We start from the raw sequence: 20,852 nt of genomic DNA on the forward strand, positions 1-20,852 counted from the left end.
AAACTCCCGACGGTCAGTATTACCGTTTCAAAGTAAAGTTATCGTAAAACCGTGATTGATAACCGTACTTCGCTAAACTCACGGACCAGTGACACTGCTCATTTTTTTGGAGAAGCAGCCTTTACTCACGTTGCGGATCTCCCAACTCTGATGCGAAAACAAAAGCTCTTGCTCCCAAAAATGGCGCTCGGGGCCCACAGTGCATTGCGCAATCACGTGCCCTTTCGAGCCCTGCGAGGAGCAAGCACTCAGAGAGGGCGCACATGCGCAGTTTGCAATGTTGGGCTTGGCCGAGGAAAGCATATTGTGTGGGTTTTTTGATAGACTTCAGTGTGTGCATCAGTACTTTTTAAACATTTTGAGCGCATTCAATAATACAGTGATAATAATGATAACCGTGATCATTTTGGTCACAATAGTCGTAATATGATATTTTCATTTGGCTACATCCCTAATAGTTACATTATTAGCTAACCATCTGTGTTCACATAAGGGAGAGAGCGAGTATTACAAGCCTGCAGCTGTACAAGCATAGTAAGATGGATGTCAAGTCCAAATAACGGAACGTACTGTATATTCGGGTCATGTATAACGTGACACCAGTGATAGTAAACTGAAACTGTCTCAACCTTCATTTCTTTAAAAAGCGGGGTGCCTGTCTTTCAGGTGTTTCGCGAGGTTCGAAGGCACCGTGTGCATGCCGATTTTATGAATTTATAACGGCGCCGCATTCACCCGCTTATCTCCACACGCCACTCATACTACCTGGATCACTGATAAGCCGCGTTTATGTGTTTCCCCGTGCTTGTTGAGCCACGTTTAAAAACAGCAGGCGTTCTTCTTCTGCACCGACTGCCAAGAGGAACAAGCGACTGGAGCTCGGAAAACAAGTCCAAAACAACAGAGAACTTGGGAATTTGCGAGCTACTTTACAAAAAAAAACACTTGGCAACACTGCTGCTTAGTCACCACACTGCTCATACGCAAAACTGCCCACGTGGGAGTCGATACGCCTCACCGAGGGAGATCGTATGCTCGCTACTGACAATACCTAAAAAAGTAGATATCAATTTATAGTTTGTGTTTTTGATTCAATTAGTATCGAGGGTATCAATTCTTCTGACACCTGAGTGATGCTAAACATGGAACTGCAAATCAAGGCTGTGACATACAGGAGCTGTTCCTGCATCTATGTCCTGGCTGCTCAGTACAATACACCAATAGAGTAAGATACACCCCGGAGTATACAGCGGTCCCATTGTGGCTAATTGGTTTCAGACCCGACCTCGGTAAGTGAATTTCCACAAAGTAGAATTCAATGTTAATAAATGAAATATGTTTGGCGTTAGACCATAGAAAACGTGGTTACGACTTTCTAAATACTTTTTTAAACCATTATTAGAGCCATGCAGACATGAAATAACACCCCTATAGTCAACTTTACAGTTCTATTATTCTTTGTTTACACCACATTCCTAATGCATAGGCTAATGCACATCACTGCAGGGACACAGGAGACGACCACAGCTGCACAGCATGCTAGCGAGCTAACTAGTTAGCCTTCAATTCAATTGTTCTAAACTTAAGAAAGGGTTTCAAATGGAGTGAGGAAGACAAACAAATTAAGAAGCCAATAGGAGTAGGAGGGATAGGAATAGGAATAGGAATAGGAATAGGAATAGGAATAGGAATAGGAGGAGAACTTCTTTTCCCTCTATCATGTCAGACATGCCATGGCTGATGTTGTATGCAGTGTGATGTTAGTGTGTGTCATGTCTCATAAATGTTTTGCGTCATTAGTGACGCATAGTGGCCAGAATACTACATAAAACTTGCACTTCAATATTTTTGGGTAATAATGAGCCATTGTCTACTACAAAACAGCGATTACTTTTAATAAATTAATTTTTGATAAGCCGCCATAGAGTGAGCGATATTGGAACCACAATCTACTGTATATATGTAGTGCTATATATGCTATTACTGCCAGTATGCTATGCAGGCAGAGCTGCTAAGTGCAGGCAAGTCTCTGTGGCGCAATCGGTTAGCGCGTTCGGCTGTTAACCGAAAGGTTGGTGGTTCGAGCCCACCCAGGGACGATTCACTTTTTCACTTAGTGCTTTCCAGTGATAGTCAGGGGAAAGGCTCTGCCCTATTTGCCCACTGATGTTATAAATATAGATGGGCTTGATCTCATCCAGTATCCGTAAAGGTTTCCGTAAAGCGTAATTCATGGATCAAAAATTTCCGGTCCAACCTGCGGAGATTTCCGTTCCATGAGCCAGATCTGTGCTTAGCTGGCTGCAAAATGTAATGGACACACTGTAGCTAGCCTGGCTAAAGTATGTCCTTCCAAGTGCAGAGCCGCTCTTCTAAGCTCCTAATCCTCGCCTCCATGGTGGCAAAGAAACTTCAGTTCGGAAGTGAAAAAAATATGTGTTGGTGCATCTGTATTTATAAATCTATTTTCTGTATCAATAATTTTGAACGCTTTCTTCATTAAAAACAGCTGAATTTGCACATTTCCCAGTCAAATACAGGGCAGGAAACAGGGCTGAAGCAGAGGAGACCTGAATACGCAGTCTGGGTTGCGTTTCTGTTTGTCAGCATGTCGCTAACATAATGTTTGCAGAAAGATTTATCATACACCACATGTGTCAATGGAGGGCCGTCTTGAGACACTGCAGGTTTTCGCTCCAATTTACGATTTAATGATGAGCTCATTAAAGTCACCTGCTTTAGTGACCGGCTGGAAAGACTTTATTAGCATATTCCAACACTTAACCACTCACGGATATGATCACGGAGATGACGACACTCATCTCACGAAGTACTGTAGTACCTCGCATAATATAAACCTCCTTTTACGTAAATTCCACTGAACGTAAAGAATTTATGTAAAGTTTTTGCATCGTATTACGGAAGAAATTCCATATAACGTAAAGCGTCAAGTCGGTGCAAGTTTTGTGTTTTTTTCCCCCCAATCAACTTTATTTATGCCTCAAGTCGTTGCAAGTTCAGACTAACACTTGGTGACGCCTTCTGACGCTTCACGCTCTCATTGGCTGATTTTCGAGGTACCGCCTCCGCTCTCATCTCATTGGCTGATTATCGGGGCACCGCCTCCGCTCTCATCTCATTGGCTGATTATCGGGGCACCGCCTACGCTCTCATCTCATTGGCTGATTATCGGGGCACCGCCTACGCTCTCATCTCATTGGCTGATTATCGGGGCACATCTCATTGGCTGATTATCGGGGCACCGCCTACGCTCTCATCTCATTGGCTGATTATCGGGGCACCGCCTACGCTCTCATCTCATTAGCTGACTTATACAGCGCGTACATAAGTTTGTGTGAGAGACAGGCTTCTCCCTTCAACCTCCTTCCTCTTCGTAGTCGCCCTTATAAACTAACTTAAACAATTAAGTTAAGTTACAAATTAAAATGTTGCACACAGCATTATCGTGTAGTGCGTGTGCGCTTGTCTGTGAGACCAGCTGACTCTTAGACTCTGAGGCGCGTTTCGACTCAGGCTAGTCCTCCTCCTCCTTCCTGCCTCCACTTGCGTTCTCCTGAACGGTAAGATTTTTTTGTTTTTCAGTTTTATTCATTTACAGTAATCTTATTTATTACCTTATTTTATATTGGAATGTTTCGCTACTATGTTTATGCTAACATTTTCTTATATTTTCCCACCATATTTGGTGGACTTTGAATATTTTGAAGTGACAAAGGGGTGAGTTTGGGAAGATCTTGGAACGGATTAGGCTATTTACATGTATTTTACGCTTCGTATAACATAAAAATAGCATAGCAAAAAATAGCATAAAGGTTCTCGGAAGGGATTATTTACGTTGTAGGGGCGTCTACTGTATAGAAGAGACGATGCTACAACATGCTGTGTATATTTATATTTGCTCCAGCTCAACTCGACGTTGAATTTGTGCAGCTGATAAATGATGAGTATTATTAAACTTTTCACAAACTTGTTCTTTGGTGCCGTTTGTTTGTCTGCACCCAATCAGCTCCGCTTTCGTCCAACTTTCTCCAATACATCTAACATTGGGCCAATGACCGAGCGCCCTGGTGCTTCCGGCTCTATTAGCATATTCCAACATTTAGGGGGTATACGGCGACATCGGCTCCACGAACCCAAGGTTTGTGCTCAAGACGCAACTCGACAAAACCTAACATCCGCAATCAGACTTAATTGATCCCGCGACGCTAGTTATCAGCTTACTTTGTCAAGTTTGGTTTTCAGCTTTGTGCTAAGTGCGCGTTCACATGAAAGAGGGCGTTTGACGTCAAATTACTTCCGCTGAAAAGTGAAGCGATCCCAGCCAGTGTATTTTACAAAAAACGAGTATATTATTATATATTATTATGGAGTGTTACAAGCAGTTGCCAAAACATTATGACTGCTAAAGGCAACACTGTCACCGCCAATACAGCGAGGGAGGACTGCTGGCATGCTAGCATGCAGCGTGTGAATGCACAAGTTAACACTGATTATTATAAAAACTACACCCTTTTTCATCTATCAGCGCTCAACATTGCACAACTTTGACATATTAACACTTATTCATTTAAAAAATAAATACATTGGAGCAACAACTTTTCTTTTTTGATGTCATAAATGTTTTAATCTGCTGTATCTCGTTGTTACCACTAGATGGCAGTGTTTTGCGTATGATGTGTTTTTTGGCGACTTTTAATTTTTTTTCCCTTTGATTGATGCTTCAGAGTGTTTATTCCTCCAGCAAATATTGGAATATGAGAAGACTAACAGGCTCAGTACTCACGCAACGACTCCCATGACATTTACAATTGCTAACATTAATTATTAATATTTCTTATTGCATTTTATTTCTGGTGCATATCTAGTGTATTCCCACTCCTGAAAATCTATCTCACTTGTAGATGGATAATTTCATCAGGAATGGTCTTCAAAAAAAATAAAACTTCCATGTCCCCTCAAGAACCTCATAGGTTCTAAACAAATGATAAAATACCCCAGGGGACCCGGGGCGCAACAGAGTAGGGGACCCTGGGGTCCCAGACCCACACACCAGATCCCGAGCCGCAGAACGCAGACCGTCAAAGAGTAAGAAAACCCCAAATGCCCAAGCACCCGGCAGAGCACCACACACCCGGCAGACTCAGCCCCAGGGCACACGCTCACCACACCCTGCCCATCACCCAGGCCAACGGTCCCCACGAGCAAAACCAAGCCCTACCCCATCAGACATCCCGGCCCCACAGCAGCCGCGGCGGGCCACCAGTAGCATGGGCACCGCCCCCTGGAGACTGCCGAATAACCCCCAAGTGCACAGAAGTGCCCCGCCCGCCCGTGGCCCCAGCCCCCCACATCCTGGGCAAATGTCTTTGTTCAGCCAAGTGGGGACATGCAAATGTGGTTTCCACACTAAAACAGCAACAGCAACCCCACAAACACAAGCACAAGATCCCGTCCAAAGCCCCGCAGCAGTCACCAAACAGAGTCCAGTGGTCCACATCTCCTCAGCAGTCCAACCTTTCCCAACAGAAAGCTCAGTAGTCCAACCAGTTTACCATGTCAAGATTTCGTGGAAGCCACACTGCAGCTGCTATACCAAATTTAGTGGCCAGGAGAGTAACACGGGTAAGTAGCACTGGCTCATAATTAATAAGTTAGGTAGGTTTGATTTCAAACTAGTCATAATTACAATTCTAATTTTATAGGCCGAGGCCTCTGCTGCTGCTGCAAAAAACACACCCAGTGAACATGCAGGAAGCAGCAGTTCTCCAGCCAGCACGTCTCTCTTTAGTCATGTTATATTATATTACGTTGTGTTTACTCTTTAAAGAAGTTTAAAGAAGTTTGTGTCTCAAAAATAGCTGACTTGACACCTACTTGCCAAACACAGATGTGATGTTGTATTGAAAAATAGTTCCAGGTGCTTGTTTTCAGAGTGCTTACAATTAATTTAGGGTTGTTTACAGATCTCGACCTGTGCTTCTTCCACTACCCCCACTAAATCAAGCTGGAAGCAGCAGCACTTCTCGAGCCAGCACTTCTTCTACCTCCGTGAGTAGTGATGCTTTTTGTTGACTTGCTTGGTTTACGACCTTCACCTGTTTTATTGACTTAACACTAATTGCCAACAGTGCTACCTGTTGTATTAAAAATATTTGTATTTCGGGTGCTTGTGTTTTGAGCAATAGGAATAAATATTTCATTCTATATTAGTGTACCTTGCTCAGTTGGTATATTAACCCTGTTTTTTTGTCTATGGAGGCTGCAGAACCATTGAGAGACACTCATGTTTCTCAACTCCATCTTTTGTGGTCCGAGGGATTGCCACCTGAAGGCCACAAATGGATTATGAAGACCTTATTTAAGAAGGGACCCAAGGGAAAAGTGCAGCTTCAGGACATTTGAAACTTTGGTACTTCCCACCACACCCACTAATTGTGTGGATGCCATACAGGTCATGGAAGGTTAAACTGGTTTGCCTCAACCCTGCTTGTGAGCAGCACCAACTCACTGGAGAAGTCAGCACCGAGGGTCCTAGATGTGGACCGAATGTACAATGTTGTAACTAAAACGTTAACCTGCACAAAATATAGAGCCACCCACCTGTCCTGGAGCCAGACCATACTCGAACAACTGGACGCGGCACATAGATCCGAATTCTGGGTCATCCTCACAAGAAAGTAAGAGGGTTACGTTGTTTTAAGTCTGTCACTCATGAAGAAACTGATACAATACTTTCTGACTGAAATATCTGCTTCTGTCTGTCTTAAAGGTGTGCAAGTGACATCAGAGTGATTCGGCTTCTGCATGAAAGAGGCCTTGGTAAACAGTCCAACAAGGGTTGTAAAACAGCTGGAAGAGAACCACATAGACGAGTGGCGCTGAATGTTTGAACTTCTGGGAGCACAAGCTCTAGATGGCTTCTATCCGGTTACATCCAGGCTTATCACCCAGACCTGTGGCTTATCATCAAGGGAATTAATTGATTCAAGAGATTCAAGAGATTCAAGAGAGTTTTATTGTCATGTGCATGGTCAAACAGCAGTTATACCATGCAATGAAAATCTTATTCTGTTCATTCTCCCAAGAAAAGAAAGAAAACACAAGAAAAAGAATAAGAACATAAGAAACATAAACACATAAACATATATACCAATAAATTAAGCAACAACAACAGAAGAGACATTAATACAAGTAAATAATACAAATAAATAAATAAATAAATAAATAAATAAATAAAGTGCTATGAGTGTGTGCGTGTGTTGCGTGCGGCGTGTGCGAGTGCTTCGTTGAGAAGCCTGATGGCCTGTGGGTAAAAGCTGTTTGCCAGCCTTGTGGTCCTGGACTTCAAACTCCTGTAGCGTCTGCCTGACGGTAGGAGTGTGAATAATGAGTGTTGTGGATGTGTGCTGTCCTTGATGAGGTTGTGTGTTCTGCGTAGGACTCGCGATTTATAAATGTCTTGCAGTGAGGGGAGGGCTGCCCCAACAATGTTCTGTGAGGTCTTGATCACCCGCTGATTTGAATTGAGCAACCTAATGTGGTTGATGACAGGGGGAGGAAGACCAGTGCTTCTGTGACAACACAAAGGACCCCTGGACTTGGAACCCTTTCAAATCACTGCATCCATTTCTACTGGTTCTGGTCCAACAGCTTCCATTCTGGGCTCTATCACTGTGGCAACCACCTTGTCATCTGGCACAACAACCACTGAACCCTGCACATGTACTTCCAATCTGCCCTCCTGGTGTTGATGGTCAAGGAGGACATGAGGTAATATTTCACATATTTTTAATGCAGTGTTTACATGCTTCCGTTATGATTCTCTATAACTGCCTATGATGCCATAATCATACATTGTGGTTATTTTTAAGTCATATCACATCATATCAAGATTCATTGACTGATATTATAACCATGACTTGATTTTCCAGGTTACACCCAGCACATCCAGCCAGCCACCCAGGAAAATGTCCCTCCAGTCACGCAGCACTTCCATCCAGACACCCAGCACATCCATGTTGAATATATTAGTTATTTTTCTCATATGTATTGCATCTTCAAGTTTCATAAACTGAAAATGAAACAGTTTATTGATTTGTCAATTTCCAGGCTACTGAAGACCCTTTGCAAGGATACCAGCACGTGGATAGACTTGCTGAGAATTTGGTGGGCCTACGGGAGCAAACATCTCTTTGTTTGACCAAAGAGCAGGAACTAACTTTTACAACACTGTAGGGGAGGTTGGACAACACTGACAAGCAGCGGGTGATTTATGCAGTTCGACACCAGGTGAGACTTCTGAGTGGGCACCAAAAAAAGACCATGAAAACCCCTGGTGTGGAGAGCACTACCCGTTGCCTGTTAGGCTCTAAAGACCCTCTTGATGAGGCGTATTCGGTGAGTGCGTTCGGCTGTTAACCAAAAGGTTGGTGGTTCGAGCCCACCCAGGGATGTGCTTGCTTTTATGTAGGGCCCTATTTTTTTCCAAGTTCCGTTTTTGACGTTTTTCAGGTAGCCGCCTTGACATGCTTACTTCAGGAGGAAGCGGGTTAGTGCCTTCTCCTCACGATAACAGCATTTCATTCACATTATGTCAGTTTCTGCGAGATTCCACATTTAACAGTAAATTCTGTTTTTTATTGTCCGATTCCGTGATTCCGACAGCATTTCCTGCTTGCATGGATACACTTTGATCAATGGCTCATCAGAGCGAGTTTTTTTTGCATCATGACATCGCTCTTATCAAAATTAATTAACAAGAGAACAAGAGGAAGCCCAAGGGAGGGAAACAATGTTCACACCAAAAAGGGGACAAAATAAAGCTACAGATACTGAAATGAGTCAATATTTATAAAGCATCTTGGTACCATAAAAAATAGGGCCCTATAATTTTCCGCGTTAACGGAATCACAGACAGACTTGCGGAATTAGCCAATAAAAACTGAATCTACTGTTAAACACGTGTTGTGTTTTACCACTTGTTAATGCAAATGAGTGTTTTTTACGATGCCCGCTGATGTCCTGCAAGTTCTGAGTGAAATGAGGACGACAGGCACGTTTATTCTTGCACCCAGCTCGTCTTAACCGTCAACAAACATTCTCAACACACACAACACACTTCTGACCTTCAACATATTGTGGTGGGAAAAAGTGTTTGATCTCTTCCTGATTTCTTTTTTTCGGTTAGCATGTTGGCCACACAGTCTGGAGATCGGGAAGACCTGGGTTCAAATCTCCGTTGGGTATTTCTGTGTGTAGTTTGCATGTTCTCCCCGTGTGTGTGTGGGTTTTCTCCGGGTACTCTGATTTCCTCCCACATTCCGAAAACATTCATTTCCTGCCAATTGTCCATAGGTATGAATGTGAGTGTGAATGGTTGTTTGTCTATACAGTATGTCCCTGCGATTGGCTAGCGACTAGTCCAGGGTGTACCCAGCCTCTCGCCCGAAGTCAACTGGGATAGGCTCCAGCATACCCGCGACCCTAATGAGGATAAGCGTTGTAGACAATGGATGGATGGATGGAAAATGTAATTTGGGAAAACTGATTTCATAGGGTCCCAAATAAGTGGCAGAATATTATACAAGGAGACACTTTTAATATGTGACATGATGGCTGTACATTGTTAGTAGCGGTTCCAGGTAATGTTCAGTGCTGTAATGTTCAGACATAATGTACAGTACATATGAAGGGAAAGCCGGACGATCGTACTTTGTGACTTCAAAAAGTAGTGGTCACACTGCGACAACCTGTATTGCTTCTGTGCAAATCATAAATTGAAAAGGCACCAGCTGTTTCTGTGTTTCTGTGTTGCATAATCACTTCAAAAGATAGCAAAATGTGGATTGTGTAAGTCTTTCTCATGCACATTTGCAAGCACCGGAAGGCGAAACGTATTGCCAGATCTCTTGGTCAACCGGAAAAGCCACATTTTTACCTGCACTGGAAAAAGCCAAACAGCCATCTAGTGTTTTGGGAGGGACACAACGCATGACCAATAATCGCAGTGGAGACGGCGCATGTACCGTAAACAAGAATGTCACGCTGAGGTGTGAAAAATGGAGAAGCCGCATTATTTCAGTAATTTGGCTAATTTAGTGCATGGAAACTACTGACTACCTCACTGCGAAGCTGACAGTTTCTTTTTGAATAGTGGGACAAAGCAAGCCAGCACAATGGCAATTTCTTTCTATGTCCCATAACCACAAGACCCAAAGCAAATGTTATTGAAACACACAAAACGTTACAAACAACATGAAAGAGCTGTATAGTATAACTTATATTATCCGTCAGACCCGAGGGCAACCGCTAGTGACAGCTATTAGTATGTCACTCTTCCTTTTACCCCTTGGCTCAACAAGCTGAAATGACCATACTCGCCCCTGGCTTATCGGAGGCTGCGAAAAGTGGAGATATTGAACTATTTAAGGAAACCAACTGTTTATCTCCTCTACAAGAGAGGTCACGGTTCACTTACACGGCTGGGCGCCCTCTGCTCGGTGTCACATTATCGAGTACGGCGTGAGATACATGCGCTTTACAAGTCTCTGTGGCGCAATCGGTTAGCGCGTTCGGCTGTTAACCGAAAGGTTGGTGGTTCGAGCCCACCCAGGGACGCTGTACTTTTTAAAATATTGCATTGTAATTTGCTTTCATGTAGGACCCAATGAAATCTTGTCGAAAACAGCCAAAGTACTTTTGCAAAAAAAAACATCCCCACATTCATAGGGATCGTCTTGCTGCAACATTAAACCTCCAGGAATGGCTGCTCTTACCGGTCATTTCTGCTCTAAATCACAAATTTAGTGTCAAAGCTAACCCTGAGTACCTGCATGAAATGAACAGAAACAAAAAACAAAACAGAAAACAACCATTAACTTGTACAAAACCACCATGTAAAGTTGCAAACAGAACAATGTATATCAAAGCTCAACTGACACTGAGCGGGTGGGGGAGGAAGTGCTTGCTTGTCGGCCCATGAGCAGGGTGGGGGCAGGCTTGTACTGAGAGCGTGGAGCAGAGCAAGAGGAAAGTCTATGGGTGAAATGTGCTGATTAGGCTATAGCAACACGCTCCTTTGTCAGAGCCCCAATGAGTAGTTGGCAGACCCGCCTCCGTGTGATAATCAAGTATGGAGCCACACAGCACTCGCTACAGGTCTCTGTGGCGCAATCGGTTAGCGCGTTCGGCTGTTAACCGAAAGGTTGGTGGTTCGAGCCCACCCAGGGACGCACGCTTTTTCCTCTCGCAAAAAATATCAGTCCTGCGATACAAAAAAGATTTCCAACCTTCAAGTGATGACTGATGAAGGAGCTGTCAGACCAACGGAAGGAGTCACCTGACCAAAAGAAAGCTCAACAAGTTTATTTCACAAACCATAAAAAAATGAAGCAAGAAAACAATTTTCATATCCGATCCCATTCCGATATTGCAGCCTTGAATATCATCCCAATACAGATATCGATCTGATATCCGCACAGCTATACTTACGATTCAGAGGTCTGCGATGCGATGATAAAACAATTATCGATGCATCTTTTTTGTGATCAATAGTTTGTCGATTTTTTTAAGCATCATTTTTTCTATATATACCTTCTTTTTACTCACTCTGTACCACTAAAACAAAGCATATTTGTAATGATCCACAATTAATATAAACATGAAACAGATTATCTTTTAATAATTGGAAGGCTACATCTACCAACACATTTCCCATTGCACAGAATCAGCAGGAAAAGTAAAGTGCACCAGTAGCAGCATGTATAAAATTAACACAAACTTCAGCATATTCTGAATTACCAAAATTAAAACATCTGCGATTATTCACAAATAAATAATAGACTTCTGAATTCAAACTAAAATCCTGAGAAAAATTATATTTTTGCTGTACAGAAGTCAAAACAGCTTTCATACAAAATATAGATTTCTGTACCAGCAGCTCTCATCCAAGAATAATGCTTGGAGGCTTCAGTATATTATGAATAACTCAAAAACTAGGTTGCCCTCATTCACACATAATACAAATGAAAAGGCCACAAGAAATCAACATCTGCAACATTATTGCACGGCTCAGCCATGTATTTGTTTGTAGCACATGAGATGCTAGCTTGCAGTCATCAGTAATGAAGTGCGCTGTTAGGTGACATAAGCCCTATTTCTCAACAACCGAACAATCGCGCAAATACTTCGCAATTGAAGTTGTGATTGACTTTTTGTGATTCGCTTTTCTGAGTTGGGCGGAAAATTAGTTATCGCCTGCTCGGTGGTTCTCTGGTTGGCAGCAACTTCAGCTGTCTGTTTTTCCTCCTCGTTTGGGTGGAAACGTGCTATGTGCTTCCTCATGTCTGTCATGTTCCCAGCTTGTATGACAAAGCTTGCATGTTGTCCGGCGCTTTTTACCTTCAACTACGTGAAAGCCAAAGTGCTTCCAGACGCTCGCTTAAATCCAGCGGGTGCGGTCGGAGTTTACGCTCAGCCATTCTGGTAGCGTCTTACACTTAGGTGCAGCATAAACTGCCCGGGTGGCACTTCCGCATTCCACCTTTTACAGCATCGATCATTGACATTTACGAATCGATAAATAATTGTCAATGTTGCCTTCGCGATGCATCTAAGAATCCATTATTTCCCCCACCAATAGTACACGCTGCTGTTGTGTGCCAAGTCTGGAATGGACTACTTGTATCAGAGTGCCAATATCGGACAATTGAGATGCAAGCCGATAGAATCGGATACTGTTTTTTTTTTTTACTGATATCGGACAGAACACCCCCAATGACTCAAATAAGCCAACTGATGACCATTAAGGGTGTTGTACGGTGAATAACACCAACTAATAAAGCAGTCAACAAATCATGTTCCAAATAGTACCTTTCAACTTTGTGCTTTTGATCATACATGTATTCAGACATGTGTCTAAAGACAGCAACCACATCCGTGAGGGAAGAGGAAAATGAAAAAAGTGACTTAATGAGAGATTATGCGTCATCAGTGACATTTCCAGAACATTTTTATTGAGCAGTTTTCATTATCCGGCGAATGACTCCCTTTTTAGCACCTAATCAGCTTCAGCTGATGTAAAGAGTATTTCCTGTGTGGAAGCCATGAAATATCCCTCAGGGCAGTCAATGTACCTCAGGCATGACAAGAAATGACATTTATGCCCGACTGTGGCATGACAGCTATCAACATCAAACAATATCGTTTTTAATTCTCAAGTCATAAATATGTTAAGTCGGTAATATTTTTTTCAGATGCACTTCTACCGCTCTCCTTGTTTGGTATTCTGTGTGTTTCATGCTGCCAGGCAAGTTGCTGTGTGGCCGACCTTTAACTGGTGAGAGAATTAAGATACACACCAGGCGTATTTAAATGGGCCGCACATTGTGAATATCATCATTGTTATGCATTAAGCTTAGCCTTCTGTCACAGGTCAAGATGATTTAGTAAAGATTCGTGGTCCTTGCCTTTGGTCCTTTGTGGTTAATGAAATCACCCTTAATTTGTTACTGGTGCAGTCTGCAATCTTCTTAGCAGGGTTACTTACAGCAGCTGTCACTGACTGATCCCGATGACACTGAAATTGTTTTTGGATACAGTGTTACCTCATTTATCGCGGGGGATAGGTTTCCAAAATAGCCAACAATAAGTGAAATCTGCAAAGTAGCCAACTGAATTTATTATTGTGTTTTTATATTATTTATTTATATATGATATATGTTTTAAGGCTGTAAAATCCCTAACCATACACTTTTCTCAGACAGGCAATAACATTGTATCACATTGCTCTCTTGTCTCAAAAACGTTCGTTTGACTTTTAATGATCAACCTTAATGATCAACACAAAATTAATCATTTCTTGTCACGCATGTTTCACTCCTGTGACCGTGCCTTTTCGTCCTGGCGCCATTCCGCTGTACTGTGATGTTTTTGTATCTTTGTTAAACCATACTCCTGCAGACGAACCGAAGATTAATTTACAAACTAGCGATGACACAGGGGATATGGCGGGATTAATGGTCTACAGCCAATCAGGACGCAGAAAACAATGGGTGGTGCAGACAGACGAGAGAGGGAAGAGCATGTTAGACATCCTCAAAAAGAAATCTGGCTGAGAAAACAACCCCGGGGGGACCAAGGGAAGTCAGGATGTTGGCCCAGATGGCACTGGCTCAAGACAGCCCAAACCAACTGTGCAGGGTAGTGGAGTGTGTTTTCATGTTGAGCAGGAGGCTGGGGAGAGTGACACAGCAGTGGAAAATATCCAGCATGGTACCAGTGCCAAAGGCCAGGCAACCTTTGGACCTCAACATTCAAGCCTTCATTTATAAACTCAGCAGGCTGTACATGCTACTTTCCAGTTCATGGGAATACGGACAAATCAATATAGACACAAAACAAACAAGGAAATGACAGCAACTCGTCTCTGGGTGGGGGTCGAACCACCAGTACAGTTAACAGTTTTACTGTATCTGAACTTGTTCTCAGCAACCACAAGGGTTTTTGGCGCTGACAAGGGCATCTTTCCTTGACTTCCTCCTCAATTTAAATTCTTCTGCAGACCAAGACTGCAGGAAGACTGAGGAAAGCCCCTGTCTGCTTTTGGTAAAAGCAGCCAGTTGTCCCTGGGTGTGCTTGAACCACCAACCTTTCGGTTAACAGCCAAACGTGCTAACCGATTGCACCACAGAGACTCCCCTGAGGACCATCTTGTCGTGCTGATTCACAACACGCGTTCATAGAGCGGGCTTGGGCCATGTTCCTGCTCAGTGATCCCGATTGACTAGCTTTCCCAAAGAGAAACCGCGGACTTCCTGCAAATGTCTTGCTTCTAACCACTTAATTGATATCTTCAGCATTTCAGTACAGCTTCAGCTCTTCAACATTCAAACCATTCATTCTAGATTTCAGCACATTTCTATACTCATTTTACATTTCAACACATTTCTGTATTGCTGGATTGCATGTGACATCATGTCCGGATGTAGTCATCATGGGCTCAAGAAGCATGTGGGGGGCCAACAATAGTCGTAGCGAGGCGTCAAGTGAAATCAGAGCAAAATGCCACCACATACATTCAATCAAATAGGGATTTCGGAGGGTCAGAGACAAAAGAAAAAAAACAACCACTTTGGCGAGACAATACAATCTACCGGTACTCTCTCCGTCCTGCTCTACGAGCTCAGACACATGGAACAACACCCTGGCTGCCAGAGTAGACGGGATTGACGGTGGAGCCCTCAGGACCATTGGAAACATCAGGTGGCCTCTACAAGTATTCCAACCAAGTCCTGAGAGCCCCCACATGTCAGCCTGCTGAATCCTGCCTCGTATTGCAGACACACGTAAGATGGTTTGGCCATGTCCTATGACAACCTCCAGACCACACAAGAAAAGCCCTGCTAATGTTCCCCCCCAGGGCCTCGGGCAGGAAAAGACCCAGAGGCAAGCCACACACACCCACACACAAGTCCAGCAAAATTAGGCATACGAAAAAAAGCCAACGACATCCTGGGAGAACTGGTAAAATTCTGATAGACTTGCTGCAATCCTGTGTTTTGGGGGTTAAGGTTTAAAAAAACACTTCAAACATTGACAACAAACTCATATGCACTGTTATTGAGAACAGTAAGCCTCAAAACATGGCAACTTTTGTCGCAACTTTTTGAAAACGCTGCCACAAAATCCAGGAAGGATTGATTGCCACAGCAGCCACAATGTAGTTTGATGCTGTCGGTGTTCCGGCTCTGACCGTGGTTGTTGTCCTTGACATTTACTCTGAAAGAGTGAAATGTCAGAGGCTGGTATTTTGAAATCTTCCTGAAGGTGAGACCAGCAGGGTCACAGAGCGCCTCCATCTAGTGAGAGACCACTGACGACAAAATTGAGACACAGCCACAGGTATTAGAGGTGATAGTAAAGCCCTTATCATGAGTTTCCTTCTCATACATCACTTAAGGGAGTTTACTGATCAACATATGAGTTGATCTCGTTCTTTTGATTGGCTGGAGATACGGCGCTACTAGGGTTGTGGACGATAAACCAATGCGACTGGATATCCGGTTTGACAAGCGAGAGATACTGCTGCATCGGTAGCAGCCACCTGGATCGATAAGAATCAGTCATAAATCCTGAGATTCATCGTTTGCAGAGACATGCATCAGGTATCGCAAGACTTGTTGTGCGTCTCTTAAACAATGTGAGAGCCTGGGCTGATATCATTTTACATCAAATTCAAAGTAGTTATTTAAAAGTTGTTGGGGTTTTTTTTAATCATTGTGCCTGAAAGTTTACCTGGCGGTTTGGGACCCTGCCTTACAGCATGCTTATGTGCTCTTTTACACATTTGAAAATACTGTAAGAATACCACTTAGAATTAGCTTCTTTATTTTATAACGGAAGATGAATGTCAACATCGACAAATATAAACGTACAATCAGCAAACATAACCGTAGAAGCGTATTGAATACAATCGTATCATTTGTACACTGTTTCGAATCGTTCCGTTTTTCAAATGTCTTTTGTGACTCGTATTGGAATCCGTGTATCTAGATGCCACTGGAATCGTCTACCACAAAGAGATTTACAACCCTAGATGCTACCTGTATACCGTTGCTCATAAAACACATTATAATGGGACTGCCTGTGAACGTAGCTTGTTGTTGTGGATGGCCTGTGTTTTCTAACACACCTGCGCTACCAGAGAAGACGTCGCGAGAGTGATGTGTTGTCAACTTAGCACAAAAAGAAATGACTGGTGAAAGTTCAAGTATATCGTCACATATTTCTTCTGCTTCTCGTGCTTTTTGCTATTTGTCTCCCTCAGCGTCCATAAATATGACATGCACCGTGGCCAACTGCGCATGTCATCGGACTTGGCGGTTGGTTCCCACCCAGGGACAAGTTGCTTTACATGTACAGGCATCCCTCGTTTATCACTGTTAATTGGTTCCAGACTCGACCGCGAAAAGCCAATTTTCGTGAAGTAGGATTCAATATTAATAAATGGAATACTTCCATAGTTAGTAGTAGTAGTAGTTATGAATGTGAGTGGTTGTTTGTCTTTATGTGCCCTGCGATTGACTGGCGACCAGTCCAGGGTGTCAGCTGGGATAGGCTTCAATATACCCACGACTCTAATGAGGATTTTTAGCGTTATTAGAGCCCTATAAAAATGAAATAACACCTTTATAGTCAAATTTGTGCTCCATCCATCCAAACATCTTCTATGCCGTTTATCCTCACTAGGGTCACGGGTATGCTGGAGCCTATCCCAGCTGACTTCGGGCGATATAGACAAACAACCATTCACACTCACATACCTATGGACAATTTAGGGCAGGGGTGGCCATTACGTCGATCACAAGCTATCGGTAGATCGCCAAGGGTCGATTACGTAAACGTCACTTTGTAGTTGTCATATGACATCAGTCAGCTGACATTACGCTCCCCTCCTGATTCACGCTTGCTCCCCCGCAGCGTTTCAAGCTACACACGAAAATGCAACTTTCATCTTTATTATTGTGATTATGGATGAACAAACTCTGCGGTAAGATGTCTATATCTATGTCTATATCTATATCTATATCTATATCTATAACTATATCTATAACAAAAGCTATCTGTTCACTTGTAGCGGCTAGCTACGTAGAAAAAACGTGTATTGTTTGCTGGCTTTGCTTGGCGTCATGAACTCTACTACAGAAATCAGTGTTTTCTACACGTTGGCTTCTTAAACTATTATTTCACGATGAAATTCAAAATGTGCCCATTGGTGAAACCTTTTCAATATGTTGCCTTGACTTGGGCTGCATTGTCTTTTGCATCATCATTTTAAATTCTTGTATATGGCTAATGTTTGCTAGCAAATGCTAACTGGACGTAATACATGAAGTGTGTGCCCTAATGAACGTTACATAGCTAATGTGACTGACTTATCACCAGTACTATTTAACTATTTAGGAGTTATGTGTATTATCTTTATTTCCATATTGAGGTGAATTATGATAGCAACTACTTTGATGACCTGTAAACTTTGAAAATGTGAATGTGAAATACTAATCATTCATATTTACAATAGTATTTCAGGGGTTACATTTTGTATATGTTATATGTTTTATAGAAGAGGTACATCATTTTGACTTGTACTTGCATGCTGACAAAGTGCGTGTACTCCTAATGTACATGTATAACCTACATAAATACATACTCATATTTTTTTTAAATAAATATAGTAAATATATACTTTCTATATTTACAGTAGTAGGTAGATCTTTGGGACTTGGTCATTTTAAAAGTAGCTCGCAGCCTAAAAAAGTGTGAGCACCCCTGATTTAGGGTCTTCAATTAACGCAACATGTATATTTTTGGAAGGGGGGGGAAACCCACACGCGGGGTGAACATGCAAACTCCACAAAGAGATGCCCAACTGAGATTCAAACCCAGATCTTCTCAACCTCCTGACTGTGTGGCCAACATGCTAACCACCAGGCCACCTTTATACTCGTATTACCTAATATAGTAGACATGATAAGCAATAATAAGAAATAATACAGTACCTCACCGTTAGCATCAGGAATGCTCCTTGTTGTTGAGTGTCTGTTTTCCTCATCTCTCGCCTCCAAACAGGCAGGAAGAGGGTTTATTTTGTGCACTGATTTCAGCATCTTGTCATGTCTGTTCCATCGAACGGCATGAGCGGAACGAGCTCTTTTGTAAGTCATACAGTCTCCTTGTCTCGGTGGGTGGAGGCGGGGCCGCTAGCATACACATAGAGTACAGAAGACTGCAGCCTCGTGAGGCGCAATGCAAGGTAACGCAGTAGGTAGATGTGCTAACAGCGTCCAAGCGCTTTGAGTGCCTTGCAGGTGTAAAAGCGCTACACAAGTGAAAGACCATTTACCATTTGACCATTACCGGATCGGATAAAAAATCGGATCAGATCGGAAGCCAAAAAAAGTAGATCAGGACACCCCTAGTTTTAAGAAAGTTTTTGATACTTTATATATGAAGAAATATACTGCACATGTGTTGAAAATATCTGGATAAATAATAAAAATACTAAGTTGTCTTGACTTGTTCACAACCTCAAGTTGATTTTGAGTTGTGTCCCCCTGCGCAACTGAGTTTGCCTCCCTTGGCGTATAGCTATTATTCACACTTTGACTTTGAGATGGGCACCCGCTGCACCATCAACAGACAATCAAATGACCACAGCCTGCCATAAACACGCAACTTTACAGGCCCCTCCAATTCTGGGCCGGCATTTATCAAGATCAATGGTGTCCAACAACCAGGCAGCAGGCGACCTTCAATGGCCGGCTGACAAATCCACAGAGACGGTCCCTGATATTCATGAAATGGCGTTCCTTGACGGTGCTTCCTTTGACACGGGCGAGTAAGATTAACATTCCGTCGGCCTACTCAAGCAGACTCCTCTTGACTTGGTTTACTTTGGTTGTCTCACACAGTTACATTCTTGCCTCTACATCACACACTGGATGAATTCTTCACACATAATCACATTCTTGTAGTATAATTATCACTGTCCAACACCAACACCTCAGCAGTTTCTTAGCAACTGCCACGGGCACATTTTCAGTTAGCGCAACAGCATTTTTTCCTTCCAGTTGATGCCTTGCTTATAAGACCTCTGAAACCCTGACAGGGGCATTGTATTATGTTGTCTCTGGTAACGTAAGGTAACAAATACAGTGCATTCACTGGCAATGAAGAGATGAGACAAAGCCTCGCTGCACACTAGTTTGGGAGATGAACAAACCTCAGTGCCGAGCTAGTCCATTATTCATCCAGCCTTTCGAGCTGGCCTGAGCTGTGCACTACAGCATGAAGAGCAGACGAGCGCCCCAGGCAACAGACTATGAGAGTCCAGTCATGGTCATCTCAGTCAATGAGGCTGTGGCTCAGATGGCTTTGTGGATGACCGCCAAGACTAACAGGAGGGAGGTTGACAATGTAGAAGGCAAACTGTCGAGCTTTGAAGTTATTTCTATGACTATAACCAGCAATAGCAACTTATAATATTTTGGATGAAACGTGCTATTCCCATGATCATTCTTCACGCTGTCAGCTAAAGCAATCTTTCGCTAACATTAAACATAGCTTCTTCTGCCGTAACAATCTTTCACATTTACCAAAGCAAACCACCACCACAGGAAAAGGGGTGATAGCTCATACAGTGAAAAGAGAAGCAGTCTTTCTCATATTACACTCCAATTACACTGCACAATGAAACCGGAGGTCACTAACCCAAACACCCACTGCACTCAGTGTGAACAACCATAACAACAGATAGTTAACACATATGAAACACATAAATGCAAGCTCATCTACTGCACCACACGGCCATCACACATCAACACCCCTAAGGCATGCTGGGTAACCCACAGTGCTCTTTCCCAACACTATAACACACTACAGTTCTCCAGCATACCTGGGACCCTCGTGAGGATAAGTGCCATAGAAGATGGATGGATGAATAACACACATCAGTTGTCCCTGGTTTATCGCACTTGGTTCCAGCTCTCAGCACGACAGGTGAATTTCTATGACGTAGGATTCAATATTGATAAATAGAATATTTGTGTAGTTAGAACATAGAAAAAATGTTTATGGGCTTCAAAAAATTGGTTTAACATTATTAGAGCGCTGTAGACTAATAAATAAATAATAAATAACACCCCTATAGCCACCTTTATACTCACATGACTTAATACAGCAGACAGCAATAATACGACATAATAACTCACCATTAGCGTCCCTTTATTTTATCTCAAAAGTAATGTGGGTTTAAAAAAAAAAAAAAAAGTCAT

At 42.8% G+C, this 20,852-nt stretch overlaps 4 non-coding genes across 4 annotated transcripts; 3 read left to right on the forward strand and 1 right to left on the reverse strand.

The window, feature by feature from the left end:
• The first annotated feature begins 2,025 nt into the window (after positions 1-2,025).
• On the forward strand, positions 2,026-2,099 carry trnan-guu (transfer RNA asparagine (anticodon GUU)). The gene has a single exon. It is a non-coding gene; the product is annotated as a tRNA-Asn (tRNA).
• An 8,465-nt stretch (positions 2,100-10,564) lies between these two features.
• Positions 10,565-10,638, forward strand: trnan-guu (transfer RNA asparagine (anticodon GUU)). The gene has a single exon. It is a non-coding gene; the product is annotated as a tRNA-Asn (tRNA).
• A 540-nt stretch (positions 10,639-11,178) lies between these two features.
• On the forward strand, positions 11,179-11,252 carry trnan-guu (transfer RNA asparagine (anticodon GUU)). The gene has a single exon. It is a non-coding gene; the product is annotated as a tRNA-Asn (tRNA).
• A 3,388-nt stretch (positions 11,253-14,640) lies between these two features.
• Positions 14,641-14,714, reverse strand: trnan-guu (transfer RNA asparagine (anticodon GUU)). The gene has a single exon. It is a non-coding gene; the product is annotated as a tRNA-Asn (tRNA).
• Positions 14,715-20,852: the final 6,138 nt, after the last annotated feature.

Source organism: Dunckerocampus dactyliophorus, chromosome 5, assembly GCF_027744805.1.
Source record: "Dunckerocampus dactyliophorus isolate RoL2022-P2 chromosome 5, RoL_Ddac_1.1, whole genome shotgun sequence".
NCBI classification, from domain to species: Eukaryota; Metazoa; Chordata; class Actinopteri; order Syngnathiformes; family Syngnathidae; genus Dunckerocampus; species Dunckerocampus dactyliophorus.